The sequence below is a fragment of the Bactrocera latifrons genome, unplaced genomic scaffold (genome assembly GCF_001853355.1).
Source record: "Bactrocera latifrons isolate USDA-ARS-PBARC rearing strain unplaced genomic scaffold, ASM185335v1 scaffold_72, whole genome shotgun sequence".
In the NCBI taxonomy this organism is placed as follows: Eukaryota; Metazoa; Arthropoda; class Insecta; order Diptera; family Tephritidae; genus Bactrocera; species Bactrocera latifrons.
The window spans coordinates 604,405-621,456 of NW_017537401.1; the positions used below are offsets into that span (position 1 = coordinate 604,405).

Genomic DNA, 17,052 nt, shown 5'->3' on the forward strand with positions numbered 1-17,052 from the left:
TTTTGTGGACAACTGTATATATATAGATACAACAACAATTGTGTTTCGAACACATTTTTCCGATTGCTGCTCAATTCTAACACTTCAATAGATGGTTTTTTAATTGCCATGCACTCTAAATGTGTTATTAATTTTTAAAACCAAGTCCGCATAAAAACACCTACATTGTATGTAGATATTTGTATCCTCGTGCAATTGCTTTGTGCTGTCTGCAAATACAATCAGAGCCGCTTCGATCCAATTTAAGCGGTTTGCACTGGTCTATATTCAAGCTTATCACTATTCAATTGTTTATGTTATGCCAGTAAGCAACTATTTTTTTTTTTAATTTGAGTTGCATGACGTGTGACGCATTGCGACATTTCATTATCATATCTTATCAGCGAGATAAATGCGCGCAAAGGCGAAAATACATTAATTACGAGTACATACTATTGCCGCAAATATCACTGCCGTCACAACTAAGTAATGTATTAAGTAGCAGCAAATATGCGAAAACTAGTTCGCTTACAAGATTTATAACCGTTTTTGCTAGAGAAATTTATAACCTCATTTTTGCACAAGGAAATTGCATTACGCACTGATTCAAAGAAAAAAGAAAAATGTTGAAGAATAGAAAAATGAAACCACGATGAAAAAACATTAAAAATTAATTAATTAAAAAAAAATAACTAACACAATTTTTTTTTTATTTCCTGTCTCAAATTAGGCACGTTTCATAAATTTTTTTTTTCAAAATTTTATTGGTTCGTCATTTATTGGTAAATCTGAAACCTTTCGGTACATAAAAATATGCCTGTCCTAACAACGTTTCGATCAGTTCGTAAGCAAAGGTATGGGTACGATGTGTTGTATGAGTAACATTTGACAGCATGCATGATCAACATGTCGTATAAGTAACCTGCAGGCATACAAGTTTCATATGTAAGAAATTTGTGAAATTGAACTGAGTTTTAAAAATTATAATATTTTTAGTAACTCGCCAATATATGAGAAAATAAATATTTTACATTTATTATATATTATATAATACAGGGTGGCTGATGAATTTTGCTACATTAAGAAACTCAAATAATTTTTTTTTTCAGTGTATGAAATTAATTTTTCATTTATTCATGTTAAAGCTCATTCAGTTTTATTAAAGCTTTATTAGTTTTAAAAATAATGGAATTTAAATGCCCCCCCGTGCTTGTTGATGCATGTGCGGCATCTTACCAAAAAATTGTTCATTACTGCTTGGAGAGTTGAGACAGGAATAGCCGCAATTGTTTCTCGAATGGATTGCCTTAGTTCATTCAAATTTGTTGGTTTTGCTTTGTAGACTTCCTGTTTGCAATAACCCCACAAGAAAAAGTCAGGTGCAGTAAGGTCAGGCGACCTGGGTGGCCAATGGAATGTGGGGTTATTGGGAAATTTTCGTCGCAATTCTGTCATAACAGACCCACACCCATTTGAGCAGATAAGTTTCTTGTCGAAACACGTGGATTATTTTGTATGGCAGCAGCTACAGCAGCGATTGTTTCCTCCGTTCGAACTGAAGGGTTTCGATGGTAAGGTCTTCTGTTGACTGTCCCATGCTCGGCAAAATTGTTTACAAGTCTCATTATGGTCCATATGCTCGGAGGATTGCCGCCAAACGCGCCTATACTCTCTTTGAACCGAAACTACGGACTCCAGTGCGTGATAGCGGYGGACAATCCAAATTCTTGTTTCAGTGTCCTAGTTATCCATTTTTGTTAAATGTAAAAGTCAATCTGCAAAATAAAAAAAATTAACCAGATTCATTAAATAGAAAAAAAGTTATTTAATTTTTTTTTGGGTAGCGGCTTTCATCAGCCACCCTGCATATCGGTTTAACTCGATTTCCGACAAGACTTTGAGTCCTATAAAAAACATTTATATGACAATGTTGTAGGCCATGAAAAAATCTATAACTTTTGTATATTGTATTTTTTCACATAACCTCAAAATTTGCATGAAAAGCTTAAATATTCAAGTTTTTAGCTTTTTTATTTTATCTTATACAACAATTTTTTTCTGTGAAAAAATTTGGTGTAAACTTAACTACTTATGTCCTAAGCACACTGTATTTTTTAAATAAAATATATATTTTTCCTCCTTATATTGATGATTATTGGAAAAACGGTAGTTTCCAATAAATTGTCTACTGAATTGAGGTCCTGGGTTTGGGCGGATCGATCCAATATACTAATTTCTTTACTGAAACCTGCTGCGAGCTGCTTGGAGTCGGTGTTCTGCAAAAATTGCACCGGGCGATTCAATTTACTCTTTTTTTTATTGAAACCTTCTGTAAGCTGCTTGGGCTCTATCTACTTTCACTACTGTTAACATATTTTTGAAATTTTCGCTGCAAAAAAGGATGATAATTTATATATTTAGTTCAACTTCTTTAAAAAAAAATAATAAAAATTTTTAAATTGTAAAAATGCGCACAATGACCTAGAACAAAAAAACCAAAAATTGAATTTTATAGAACTGGCAAAAAAATTTTCATGGTGATCGCATCATTTGTCTTCGAGTTAACACTGTGGCAGATAATTTTACGGTGCTGATTGAACAGAGCGGCTTCACTTTATAAGGCTGTAACTCAAAAACAATTTGCGTTATCGATTTGAAGTTTTAGTGTGTTAATTCTGTTTTAGAAACTACCGAGATATGAAAAAAAAATTATTTTTTCAGAATTTCAGAGTAGTTGTGACCCTTAAAATACTTTCCGATCTCTTATTCAGAAATGACTGCTTTTAGTTTGGCCGCAATATACATATCATCAAATTTGTATTAAATAATCATTCCCTTGTGTAATCTCAACACATTCGATATCATTAAAACCATTTGTTTATTACCATACCAACAACAGAACTAACCTGAAATTCGCACTGCAACCGTAGTACCGTACCTGTGCCGCATTTCAAATGTCAACCTTTCTAAATGAAATTGATAGTCCAACTATATAGCTACGCAGATGGCATTATCTACAGAAATACAATCAGTTATTTACTCCTTGCCACTTTACATGTCTACCTATATTTACCTGTTTTATTATTAACCACACTTATCAGTGTCTCCCACGAGTAGTGGCTCCTTTACATGTTTTTTTTTTTTGCTTATTTGACATTTCTGCTGCACCGCTTTATTTGTTTGTCATATGTCTGTGTAGTACAACTGAGTTTACATTTAGTTGGCATTTATTGTGCTCTTTCTCATTCGTCGCCAATGCCTCGGCTGTGACTGCTCTCTCCGAAATCTATTAATGTGCCGATGCACGCGACCATAACGTCGTGGTCACCGCTGAAATAGGCAACCTTCTTCTACCACGACCTCTATCAACCAAACGCGCCGTTGGCACCACTGCGTCCAACTGCCTTTTTGCCTCGCTTATATGCCCCTCCAACATTTGTACATATGTATGTATGAATACATGAACACACGTAAAGTCATACATATTTACGAATGCATGTATGTTTGTATGTACATATATACAATTATATTATGTATTGTTTACAATGTTTTGGCATTCGACAATGAAACGTTCTCCTCGTCTGTTACTATTATTACCAAACAAAGCCACTTGTGCCGCGCTACGAGAGTGGCCTTTCACAGCCACCGCTGCGCCGTTGCAGTTGCCCACCAGCATATGGACATAAGTTACGTTCAGTTCACGTGCCAGCGAATGCACTTCATTATTCATTCAAGCTTCCTAGTCGCATCACCTTTGTGCGCATCCTTTTGTTGAACACAAACACACACATTCATGCATGCATGCATATGTACATGTGTACCCATGTGTGTAGGTGTTGGTGTGTTCGTGTGTGGTGTCCTGCGCGCGACTTCGCTGCCATCACATCACGCTGCGAAACTTCAAGTATCTAGTCTATATATGGATGTATATGTGTGAATTTCTGTAGATATGAAAGGTATCACAATCAACTTGTGAACTTTCATATCGTGCTCATCATGATATGATTGAATTACTACTTTTTTATACAGCGCAAATTATAACGAACACCAACACTGTCAACATCGAGCGGTAATAGTGGCGGCCAATGTGGATGAATGTTAAATGCCAGCAAACACACTCGCTTACATAACTATCTACAAACATAGATGCATATATACTATAAAGATATCAGTACATGCATTTTTACGTGCCTGTGTAGACGAATGTGTGTAATATACGCACATGCAAGGCTACATTAGTTTAAGCGTCAAGTCTTTCATTGCTTGTAGGAAATGAAATTCTGAAATGTATTTAAAACGATTAGGAATATGTTCTAAATGAGAGCTATAGCTGGTGCGCAGGAAGCTAGACGTTCACCTCTGCGTCTACAAAGCTAACATTGTCAGCGGAAAGGGTTCATAGCGTCAACGCAAATATACAATTTTCATGTATGTGTGTAGGTGTGTGGGTCATTTTGTTTATGCAATTGTCTTAAATCGTTGCTGGCAATCGTTCAGTCATTCAACTAGGCCACAGCCAGTCGTCCATTCGATTTATTTATTATTTCTTTGTTATAAATCTCATTTACTTGTGCCTTTAAGGAAATCTTTATACATATCCGTTATAACTCGTATATAAATACTATACATATATATGTTTGTATGGTATATGTGTGTTGCTCTGCGTTGATACTCGCATGTATACAAACGGCCGATAAAGTGCAGCGCGTTTTTCGACCTCAAAAGTCGCCGATAAAAAATAAAATGGCAATGACACAACCAATTTTACATATTAAACCGGTATAAACGATAAAATGTACTTAAATATTTTCTTATCATTGCATGAGGCACTTTTAATTTCGAGTGCAAAGTTCAAGATTTTCAAAAAAATGCTGTTCATTGGCATGAAAGTTATTTTCAATTTCAATGAAAATAAAGGTGAAATATATAGGTGTGTTCGTAAGAATCTGAACAGTGATTCACGATAGAACTCGATACTTGTGACCGTGCACATATTTGAAAACTTGATAGCCTTTGGTCGAATCTAGTCAAATGTGACGGGACTGACCAAAAAGTACATCTTAATGTATTTTTATATAGGGTGTCCAAAATTTAACGCGAAATTTGAATTTGCGATTTTTTCAATTTCATGTATTTTCATACAGGGTGCTCAAACGTAACGCAAGATTTAAATTTGCGGCCATTTCAATCAGGTGCTGCATAAGTGACGAAATTAAAGCACTATTTCGTATGTTTTGTATGAAGTTTTCGAACCACGGCCGCAAATCTATTATTATTTTGATATATTGTTCAATAATGATGTTTTATCGTGTATCGTTTCAGTTTTACTAAGTCTAAACATTCTGTCAGATGTCGTTTTTTTTTTTTTTGTCGGGTTGTTAACCCTTTCTACATAAATGGCGGAAAATTTCAATTTTGGGTTTATTTTTGGAACACCCTTTATTTAGCTCCGATCTTTAGTTAATTTTTAAATCATCCTTTATATTTTGTATTAATCGCCTTTAAAATATACTCTTCAGTTAGTCTTTGCAGCGTCATTCGCAAGATAGTTGAGTAGTTTCGATGTCATATGCATAAATCGTCTTCAGTAATGATGCGTCAGCTATATTAATATTAACCAAAATGTAATGTGTTGAGTCGATCTATAAGGGATGTTGAGATGCTCTGCTATGTCTCTAACACAGCGATTTTCAAGCACTGTTCTGTGTTCTTTTTCGATGACTTCGCAACCTCCACTGAATGCTTTCTGCCATCCAAAATGCTGTCGATTTGAAAAAAAAAAATTTTAAAATACTTAAAATTCAAATTTTTAAAAATCCAGGGCTATAATTTCGGATTTCTTTTTTTAATTCTTTTTGGGAGACATTTTAGAAATACTTTTCTTTTAGCCAAGAATATCCCGTTATGTACAAAAAAAAATAGTTAGTTTTGAAAAATTCCTTTATGGAGTTATTTTTGAAATACATTTTAATTAATTTATGAAAAGCAATCAAAACATTTTTTTTGTAGAAATATTTTTTTTTTGTATAAAACATTTTTTTGCATCTAATATATTTTTTATATTTTTTTATTTCCAATGTGTATTTTAAAATAAATAACTGCCAAGCAACATTTTAATAAATCAGTATAATAGGTGTTTATGAAATTGCTGCAATTTTTCATTATATTTTAAAATGCTAATTGAAACTAATAATTTTCAAAATGTTCGATTCTAATTGAAATTCATAATTTAAAACATATACGATTAGAAACGGTTTTGAAAATATTCTATAAATTATATTTCTCAATAAAAATATAACGTGCGTGTATAATTTTGAATTATAAATATTTACGTAGCATAATCTATAGATATTTCTATCATAAAGCATTTAATGCCAACATCTACTTCACGCTGTGCGTAGTCCAAGATCTCTTTGTCTCACCTTCTCGCTCTTAAGCCGCCTGCGCCCAATCCACTGGTAATCTCAAAATTATTTAAGTACATTGTACTGCTATTTGGCACTCATTAACCCATTAGCAACATATCTATACAAAGAAATGTTATAAACCATTTCGTCTCTAAATAGAAATTCATTTCTCACCTCATTCATGTGCGCATTTACACCTCGGCGGTGTGTTCAAATCCTTCCTTCACTAAATTTTTGTTTTGATCGAACGTTGGTAATAATATTTGCTATGAATTTACACTTTGTTTTACGCACACAATAAATATTTGCACGGCTTTTAGTGACTCGTGCCGCCTGCCCCACCTGCTGCCCCTGTTTAGATATAGAGATGGCGTTGCAAAGTTCATTGCAAATTACTTATATCTATAATAGAAATAATAAAACCTGAAGTCCAACGCACAAAATTAGTAACATATGTATGCATTTACGTATGTATGTATATAAGCATATATGTGTGTACACATTGGAATATTGTTTGCAGGTATTTTATCGTGTTTCATAAAGTCGTTTTGCCTGTTGCGCAACCTTACATACATTTATAAAAAATATTGAGCATACATATGTATGTGTTTATTGTTTTATGATTGCTTATTTTCTGAAATTCTATCACATCAAATGATAAACTAAACACAAACAATGTGTCCGACAAATAATCTCCCTCCAAACATGCATGTACGAGTACATTTATCCGCACAAATACTGTTGAGGTTGCTTTTGAATTGCTGAAGCTAGCATTTCCGTTGCAGCGTGGCGAGCTTTAATTGTGAATTTCACTGCAAATCAATTGAATTGAATAAACAAATAAATGATCACTTTACATAAAGGTTTCAATGTGACTACACACACGTGTTTCTCATAAGTACAAGTCAATTAATCATTTGTGTATATAGTATATGTATGTTTTTGATTTATAAAATTTATTTTTTGGTATTCTCTTTGTTATTGATTTGTTTATAACAAATTTTTCACTTAATGATATTCATATGTATTTGTATACGTTATTTTCCCCACTTCATTTGTACACTTGCGCGCTGCACATTAACAGCGTTGTAAATATATTTTTACATGCATACATTCGGCAGCTCGGCAAGCATTTTAAGCGCAACAAACTTTCGATTCAACATTACCGATTTGGGGTATTTGAGCAAGTCTGCGCTATCAAACACGGTCAGTTAATTCAAACGGGTATCTGGTATGCACCATAATTGTGAAGCATGTGTAATTGTTTGGTTAGCACACTATTGGCAGGCAAAGTGTAAATATACAAGAAAAATAATATCTTGAACCATTTATATCTGTTTATATAAAAAAACTTAGGTTAGGTTAGAGGTCGATCCTGAGAGGCAACTCACTTGAAGAGCTAAGAATGTGTGGTTCGTTGTGGAATCTAAAAACTCCTATATATGGGATCATAACATCCTTACAGATCGACAAAGCGCTATAGCCAAACACCAATTTGTTGAGAAGGCTTATATCAGTATCGGCAATGTTTTCTGATTCGCCGAAAGTAAAATTACAGAAATGTTTCAGCAAAGGCTGAAGGACAAAGCGCCTTCATACAACTTTGACAACCGACAATATTTTTAGCCTAACCGCATGAAATCCAAGTTTTCAGAAATGCAGTTAAAGGAGGAGAGAATTTCGTCGTGTCCTTTTTCGAACCCTTCATAAAAAAAGCTTCTCTGAGTCTCAGAGCACGCTTCGGTGTAATACAGGTGTCGGCAATGTCCACAGGTGGTATGTTTAAAATGGCATTAAGTGTTATTGTTGGTGTATTCCGTAGTGCATGAAAGATGCCGATGAGAGCCGCAAAGTGTAATTCGTTCGATTCGCTTATCTCCAACGTTTGGCGAATCGGAGATAGCTAGTGCATTTCTGAAAGTTTTTAAAATTTTATAGTCAAAAGACCTCCATACATCTTCAAACTCGGATCATATATCAAGCTCAAAAGCAGCTTCAAGTGTGGCGAATCGCACAAGTAACTGGTATAAGTCCAAAAACTAGTATAATTGAACAACAATAAACTTTTCTGTTATAAACTACAATAGTGTGGTGAATCGAACAAGCAACTGGCATAAAACAAAATACTGGTATAATCCAATAGCGCTATACTTTTCACTTATACATTTCGTGTGAGAGAGAGCTACACTTACAGTAGTGTGATGAATTGAACAAGCAACCGGCACAAATCCAGTGACTGGTATAATGGAACATTTGCTTTTCAATTATGAATATCGTGAGAGAGAGCATACGTGAGAGACACATACAGTAGCGTGGTAAATCGAACAAATAACTTGATAAATTCTAAAGACTGGTGTAATCAAACAACGACAGACTTTTCAGTTATAAATTTTGTGAGAGAGGGCACACCCTACACAGTAACTGGCATAAATTATAAAGACTGGTATAATTAAATAGCGATCGACTTTTCAATAATAAATTTTGTAAGAGCGCTACAGCTATCGCAGTATGGCGAATCGAACCAACAAGTGGTGTAAATCCAAAAGTCTGGTATAATAGACTCTTCTATTATAAATTTTAGTAATAAATCGCCCACAGATTTTCATATCACTCCACACTTTGCATTATTTTTCCCTATTCCATTTGGAGTGCCAAGCAAGTTGTGGCCTGCAAAAGCATTTATTTAATCAACGAACCAGTGAATCAAGTAATGAAATCCAACTCAAACTTATAAATATGCATTAAGCATTGCTTTTGCAAATGCGTGGTATGCCTGCATTGGAAATAAGTGGTAGTACGTACATACATATAATATGTATATTTGCAACATTTTTTTATATACTCAAACCGGTCTTTCTATATTCGCCAAACTTTTGGAATTTTTGCACTCTCATATTTGCCGGTTTTACTTCATGTTCATGTGTTCATAATGTATATTTAGATATGCGTACATACATATGTATATTTTTATTATCTACATACATACAAATGAAGTCGTTCTTTACAGTTTTATGTTAATGAACTTGTACTTGTTTGCGCTTTTTCGGTTTTTTATTGCTGTAATTGCGCTTTTTACGCCGATTTTTAAATTATTTTTACTGGTTTCACCGCGTCGGCCGTTGAGGTTATCATATGTAAATATTTTACTTGAATTATGATGATATTTTAAATTTTTAGTATATGAACGCACAAATACATACATATGTATGCGTACACGTACATACGTTATTTTATTGTGTGGATTTTAAAGAAAATTAATAAATATTTAAAATGATTTAAGAAGTTTCGTACAAACTCAATCTGCGCTTTAATGACGCAGAAGTAGCGAAATTAAAGTACTTACATACGTGCTGGCAACAACGCAAAGGAAAGTTTGGTATTAATGCTTTTATTAATACAGATTTGTATTTGCGCTCATCACCAATCTTATGACGTGCATTTGCAAGTTTTTAATTTTATTGAATTCTTGACCTGCCAATTTCGCTCGAACATCTCAATGACGCTTTAATGCTGTCTTCTCCTCTTGATTACTTTTATGTACGCGAAGGCGCTCGTGTTTGAGTTCTATATTTCAATAATTMTTTTATGCAGCTGTCGAACAATGACTTTATATTGCCAGTATGGCATAGATCCCTACAAGACTTAAATGTTTGCATGCAATTTAATCAGCGGACTTAGTGTGGAGCAGTCGGCATAAACTACACATGAAAACAAGAGGAGAGATTAACTTTGGCTGCACCACAGCCAGAATACCCTACACACCTGTATTTTTTATAGCATGAAAGGGTAGAATTTTACCCTACACAGCTGTATTTCTTATAGCATAAAAGGTTAGAAAAAGCTCTCTAACTTAATTTTGATCAGTCAGTTTGTATGGCAGCTGTATTCTATAATGGACCCATATGAACAATTTTTCCGGAGATTGTTGTGTTGTCTTGGCTAATAATGTGTGCCGAATTTCGCATGATAACTTCAAATAAAAAAGTTTTTTCATACAAGGACTCTTTATACTGATCGTCCGATTTGAATAATTTCTTCGGAGATTATAGCAATCCGTTCGATAATAATCGATACCAAATTTCGTGAAGATATCTTTTTAAATAAAAAAGTTTTCCATATAAGGGTGGTATTGTCACCGATCAACTTGTATGACAATATATCCTATAGTGATCCGATAACGACTATTACTACACATAACCTGCTTCTTGGAGAGAAAAAGACGTTTGGAAAATGTTCAGAATGACGGACAGACGGTTATCGGCCCTATGTTATAGGGACTCGGACGTTACTTTCTGAGTATTACATATCGTGACAAATTTAATTAGAAAAAAATTTAGAGAACAAAAAAAAATAATAATCATCATCGAAAATCGCTTTTGTAATGCGTTAGGTAATAATCGAAGACAAATTTCGTGAAGATATTGTCAAACAAAAAATTTTCACGTTCAAGTACCTGATTTTGAACGATCTAGTTTTGTCTTCAAAATTATTCCTAACCGAATTTCGTAAAGGATATAATAGCAAATAAAAATGTTCTCATAAAAAGGCTTTTGATCGTTCCATTTGTATGGCAGCTATGTGCTAAAGTGGTTCGATATCAGCCGTTCAGACAAATGAGCCGCTTTTTGGTACGAAAAGACGTGTGCAAAATATGCGAACGATATCTCAGGCACCGAGGGCAAACTAGTTTGATTCTGTATTTGTTTATCTGAGACTAATCGTATTCCCTTTGATTTTGCAGAAGGTGAATCAGAGTTGGTTTCTGGGTTTAATATCGAATATAGAAGAGGGGCATGTCTAAATCACATCAGCTCGTTACGTTGTTACCAAAATGATTCATACTTTTTAGCTTCTCTCTCTTTAGGGTATAAAAATCATTCGCCTTTTTGCATACTGCGGGTCATGCTTAAATTTAATATATGACAGTAAACATACACACATATATATATAAACACAAAGCTGTCCGCAATGAAATCAGCGGGCGCCCACATCTCTGTTAATATGAAATCAAATCATAGCACTGTCATAGCTGACCAACGTGCACGACGACGACGACGTCAATTTGCTGGTTTATCGTACCATATACATATTTACCTTAATTTTCGGTTGCTATGTAATGTGTTGTTCGTTCACGTTAATGCGCGACGCCCCAACCTTTGTTGAGAAAAATTGTTTACATCAATTTATTGTATACAAATTTATACATATTTGCGGCTTATTTGAAATTAAATCGCGTCCATGCAAAGGTGTTAACTAAATTGAATTTGCCTGCTCTTCACAACTCGAGGTGAATTAATGTATAAGGCATGCGCATATTGTTCTAAAATCTCAATAAACTTATTTTCGGCTTTCTGCTGCTATTATTTGCTATTTGGCAGCGAAATTAGCTGCAATCGGCTGCCTGTATGCCTTACAATGTCTGTATATGTTTACAATTATATATGTGTGTGTGTTTATCTGTGCTGTGCATCCACACACACACACATAAGCGCTGCGTTTAACCCTCGTGGCAGCACTTGGCGTACATGTGATGGCTGGATGCGTGTTGCATGCTAATAATACTGTAAACAACTTGTGGAAAAATTCACACACTTCCAACGCTTTGTATGTATTTATATATGTGTGTACCGGAATATGCAATGTTTTGATCGCTGCAGCGCAAACAACAACCACAACTGTAAGTGTTTTTTCGACATTTGCAATTCCAGATTGCCTGCTTGCTCCTCACAAACAAACACACACACACAAATGGAGAAATATTATACTTTTGTTTTTGTTGCTAAATTGAGTTTCCATGTTGCACTTGCCAACCTGTTGCGTTGTTTACTCGCTAAATAAACATTTAGTTGCTTCTGTTTAACACATTTCATAAGCGCATAACGCACTGTGCACATATGACTCACACTCACACACACATACATATGCACTTGTATTTATTGTGTTCAAGCACATAATATAATATATTAAACTCGATTTATTTAAAGTTGTTTTTCGCTCTAATTTACTCGCGGCTTATCAGGCGCAAACCAGTGTTGTGTAGGCATGCATACACATCACAACTGCATATACATACATACATACACATTTACATGGTGCTAAGCAGATATGAACTTGCATTGACGCAGTTGCTTTATTTCATTGTCGATTCAGTTATAGGTTCTGTACACATTGCTATCTTTTAGCCAGTTCAATAGGCTTTATAAGCATCGTTTCAGTTTGTTTATGTAACGTCTATATGATTACGATTATCTCTTAAATATGGCAATATATTGAACGACAGTGCCGACACATGTAAAGCGATAATTAATTTATTACTTGCACATATAGTTATCGCTTATTGCCGTGTATTACACTTGAGAAAACGTCTGGCCTTTGCTAGCTCATATTCAAAAAAACATATACGAAATTGTTCTAAAATAATGGTGCATTAAATAATTTGAGAAATTTACTTTATTTTTTTTTTTTTTGGTATTTTGTACTAGAAGTTGCCTTACAGCTAAAGCAAAAACATATTCAAGGCTTTGGCAACTAGACTTTCTGGTATTTTTTTTCATGTAATTTAAAGTACAGTGGAAAATTATACTACTTTTATTTTTTCTCAAGAGACGTGTCAGCTGTTAAAGAAAATGTGTTCTTTTGAATGGGTTACCTCGGGTAAAAACCGCATTTTTTCAACAATTTTTGAGCGTATAAAAAATTAAATATTTTATTAAAATTTTTTATTTTTATACTAATATAAAGAAATTCTGAAATTCGATGTCAAATTTTGTGGAGTTTTATTGTCAAAAAAAAGGTTCATACAAGGGTCGGATTTTGGTCGATCAGTTTTTATGACAGATATACACTATATTGGTCCGATCTAAAAAATTTCTTCAGATAATCTAGCGTTGTTTTAAAAAATTATCCGTGGCAAATTTCGTGCAGGTATCTAATCAAATGAAACGTTTCCATATAGAAATCAGAATATCAGATTGTATGGCAGCTGTGTGCTATAGTGCTCCGATTTACACAAAATATAAGAATAGCTCAATAATCTATGATAAATTCCGTTAAGATATCTGATCAAATATAAAAGTTTTCTATAAAAGTACTTGATTTTGATCTATCACTTTATATGACAACTATATTCTATAGTGGTTCGATATGAACGGTTCCGACAAATGAGCAGCTTCTTGATAAGAAAAGGGCATGGGGTAAATTTTGAATCGTTATTTTAAAAAGTGAGGGACTAGTTCAAATATACATATATGTACATAAAGACAAAGAGACGGGCTGCGTCTCAGTTCTCACGCCGATCATTTACATTCAGCTATACATGTATATAATTTAGAATCACCAGAATTTTCTTATGCCCTATTGGGGGCGTTGAGTATATTTATTCCTTATTCGGACATTGTGTTGTCGACATTTCGTAACATTTTTTTCTAATCGTTTTTAAATTATTATTGTCAAAAGCGTCTTATAGAGACTAAAAGCATTTTTCAGACAATCCACTTGGGTCTTAGTGCATCACGAAACATATTTACAGTTGTAATTGTTGGGCGTGCAGTATGCTACTAAATTGATTCAATTAAACAATTTACTAAACGAACAATTAAGCCAGCATAAATAGCCGACCGAAAGCCACCCAAATGATTGATTGATTGATCCATTTAATTGATTTGTGTTTTACGTAAATGCGCGCAATTTCTTTAAAATTATAAATTTCGATTTCGAGATAATTTAGAAGCACATGCTCAGCACATATACACATACTAGAACGCATAAATAATTATTAAAGAAAAAAAAAAGGGGAAACAAATCAGCATGGATACAAAGATTGTCCATAATGTATTTTATGGAGTACAACCTAGAATAGGGCGTTTTTCAAGTGGCAGGCGATCTTATATCACCAACGCCAATCAAGTAATCTTTTGATTTTATCAATGCGATTATGAATATGGTGCGCGAGCGGTAAGTTAATTCGCGAAGCGGGTGGAAACCAGCGATGAAACGAACACACACATGCTAGCATAAACACGCTTTACGAAGCTTAAGTCATACATCTACATCTACAACCATGTTCAAGAGTATGCGCCAATATAATGGTAAAATCACGCAGGCGCTTGAGTGGTGTGCGCCGCTGAAATCACCTTGTAATGCTTTGATAAAATTTATCACTTTATTTGTCACCTACTCGCTTGTTCTTAGTGCATTTACTATGTAAATACATACATATGTACATATTTATGTATGCACATATGTGCTTAAGTGTATGGTACTTGTGTAAATCTGTTTTTACGCGGGTAAACACAGGTATGCGCTATAAATTCTTGTGCCGCTACATCGCTCGTGTTTACCTCTGCTACGACTGCGTATTCAATGTGTCATATCAAGAGTGACTTGTGCACCACTCGCGTTTCTTCCACATTGTATATATGTATGTACTTAGCAGCATTTTTGCTATTTAGTACCCATGCTTGTTGTCAATCTCAAGTAACGGCCCTTATTTATTATTTAGGTGTCATTTGTTTTTTGCTTGCTTCCTCTTGATTGCTTATATCTTATCATTTTCCTGCTACACAATAATGTTATCGCGAAAAACGCTCAAGTAGTTGTCATAATGTTTTGTTGTTATTTTTCTATTTTAAACTGACTTATTACAGATAACATGCGCTCTTAATTATTAGTGCATACACGCTAATGTACGTGTTGTTTTTATTGTCGCTGCATACTGATTAACATTATTATTTACAATTGTTTGTACAGTGCTGCAGAGGTCCCCTTGCAATTGTGGCTGTTAGCTGGACAGAGCGAGCATTGGGCGCGCTCTTTGCTTCGGTTACGTACATATATATGGAAGTTCTTATAATTTTCGACTTGTTTGTGAACATTTGTTTTTCCCAGCATTAGTTCTCACGAACGAAATTGTCACTAATAATATGTAGTGAGGGCAACAATCAGTCACTTCAGCATTTTATAATTTTTGCAAACACAATTAAAACATGTAAGGAAGTGCTAAGTTCGGATGTTACCGAACATTTCATACTCTTGCAACTTGCATGGATTAAGGAACATAAAACTTGTTAGTTATATGTGGTCTAGGCCGAGTTTTCACCCGATTTTACTCATTCTGAGCACAAATATGCACCGTTATAAGAAAAACACACTCTCTCAATTTTATTAAAATATCGGAAGTTCGAAAATCTTTATATTAGGTAAAAAGAGAAGTATTGATCCGATTCAACCCATTTTCGACACACAGACATACTACTATCAGAAAAGGATTTTCTCTGAATTTCAATTATATATCTCACACTATTATTTGCACTATTCGTGCAAAGTTTTATTCTGATATAGTAATTCATTGTACGAGTACATATACTAGAAAGTGGAAGTTTTAAACGGAATTTTAAATTGTGTTATATGGAAAGTAGGCGTGGCGGTAGTCCGATTTCGCCCATTTTCACACTGTGGCATGAAAATGGCATAAGAAGTCACGTACCAAATTCGGTCTAGCGGGTCTCGAGATATGTAAGTTCACCTTAAGGTGGTTAATACCTTCTCGGGGGTCGAATTTCATGTATCTGGCGTATTTACTTATTGATTTATCGCTCTTTAGAAGATTTCAACTGTACCTTTACATAGGGAGTGACCAGGGTTATCATGCGATTTCATCCATTTTCACACTGTCAATATTTGCGTTAGGCGTATTCAGGCGGGTTCACGACCACTTTTTTAAAATTTTCATTCTTGTCGGAAATTTGAGCTTTGAGAAAGGAAATATTACCTAAAGGTTGTAAAGAAGTTTAAGAAGTACTCTTGTAACCGGTTATAAATCCATATATGTATATATGTACATATGTATATATATATAAGATCAGAAAAACTAAAACGTTGAAAACTGAATAAGGGCCTTACAGGAGCCGATATAAAAATTGGATAATTGGCAAGACTCTGCCAGCTTTATGTAAAATCCTATATCTCAGGAATTACATGACTGATTTCAACAAGATTTGGTGTGTAAGCTTATCCAACAATACCTACATCCTGAGCACAAACTTTTAATTTCCATCAAAATCTTTCATATTTCTTTGTTTTGCTTGAGTTAATTCACATATACATATTTGATTTCATTAGAACGGTTAAGGGATTACTTGTTTTTTTTTTCTTGAAAGTTTCCAGTAGTGGAACTGAAAACCTCTACTTTCACTCTGTAATACAAAATTATCGTCATAAACAGAGTTTTTATGATCTAACGACTATTAGTGGAAGCTTTCTGTCCCTTCAAATATTTGCATTCTTGATAAGTAATACGCCATAAAACAATAGTACCACACATTAAAGGTTATATTTCGCTCATTTATGGTTTATGAGGCCATAGAAATATAAAATAGACAAAGCAAAACTATTTATGCACTATCTAAAAAAATTAGGAGTAATTAATTTAGCAGTTTTTTTCCAAAAGGAATATCGGTGTGCCTTTGTATGCTACAAATCTTGTTGCTAACCATTTGCGTGAACGCCTGGTGCTACGAAATTCCGATTCTTTGCTTTTATTTTTATTTGCTTTGATCATGTTGCCGGTGTTAAATATTTTTGTCACATATTAATCTTACTCAAAATTTATGGCACATTTTTAACTCACCAAAATAAATATATGTAGATTGAATTTAAATTAATATGG

At 34.1% G+C, this 17,052-nt stretch overlaps 1 protein-coding gene and 1 long non-coding RNA gene across 2 annotated transcripts in view; one reads left to right on the forward strand and one right to left on the reverse strand.

The window, feature by feature from the left end:
- The window catches only part of LOC108976061 (neuroplastin), a 38,662-nt gene that overhangs the window by 5,664 nt on the left and 15,946 nt on the right, over positions 1 to 17,052 (forward strand). The window lies entirely within an intron of this gene.
- LOC108976064 lies at positions 1,992 to 3,359 on the reverse strand. The gene is made up of 3 exons (XR_001993920.1): positions 3,053 to 3,359; positions 2,886 to 2,993; positions 1,992 to 2,368 (listed from the first exon to the last, which is right to left on the reverse strand). It is a non-coding gene; the product is annotated as an uncharacterized LOC108976064 (long non-coding RNA).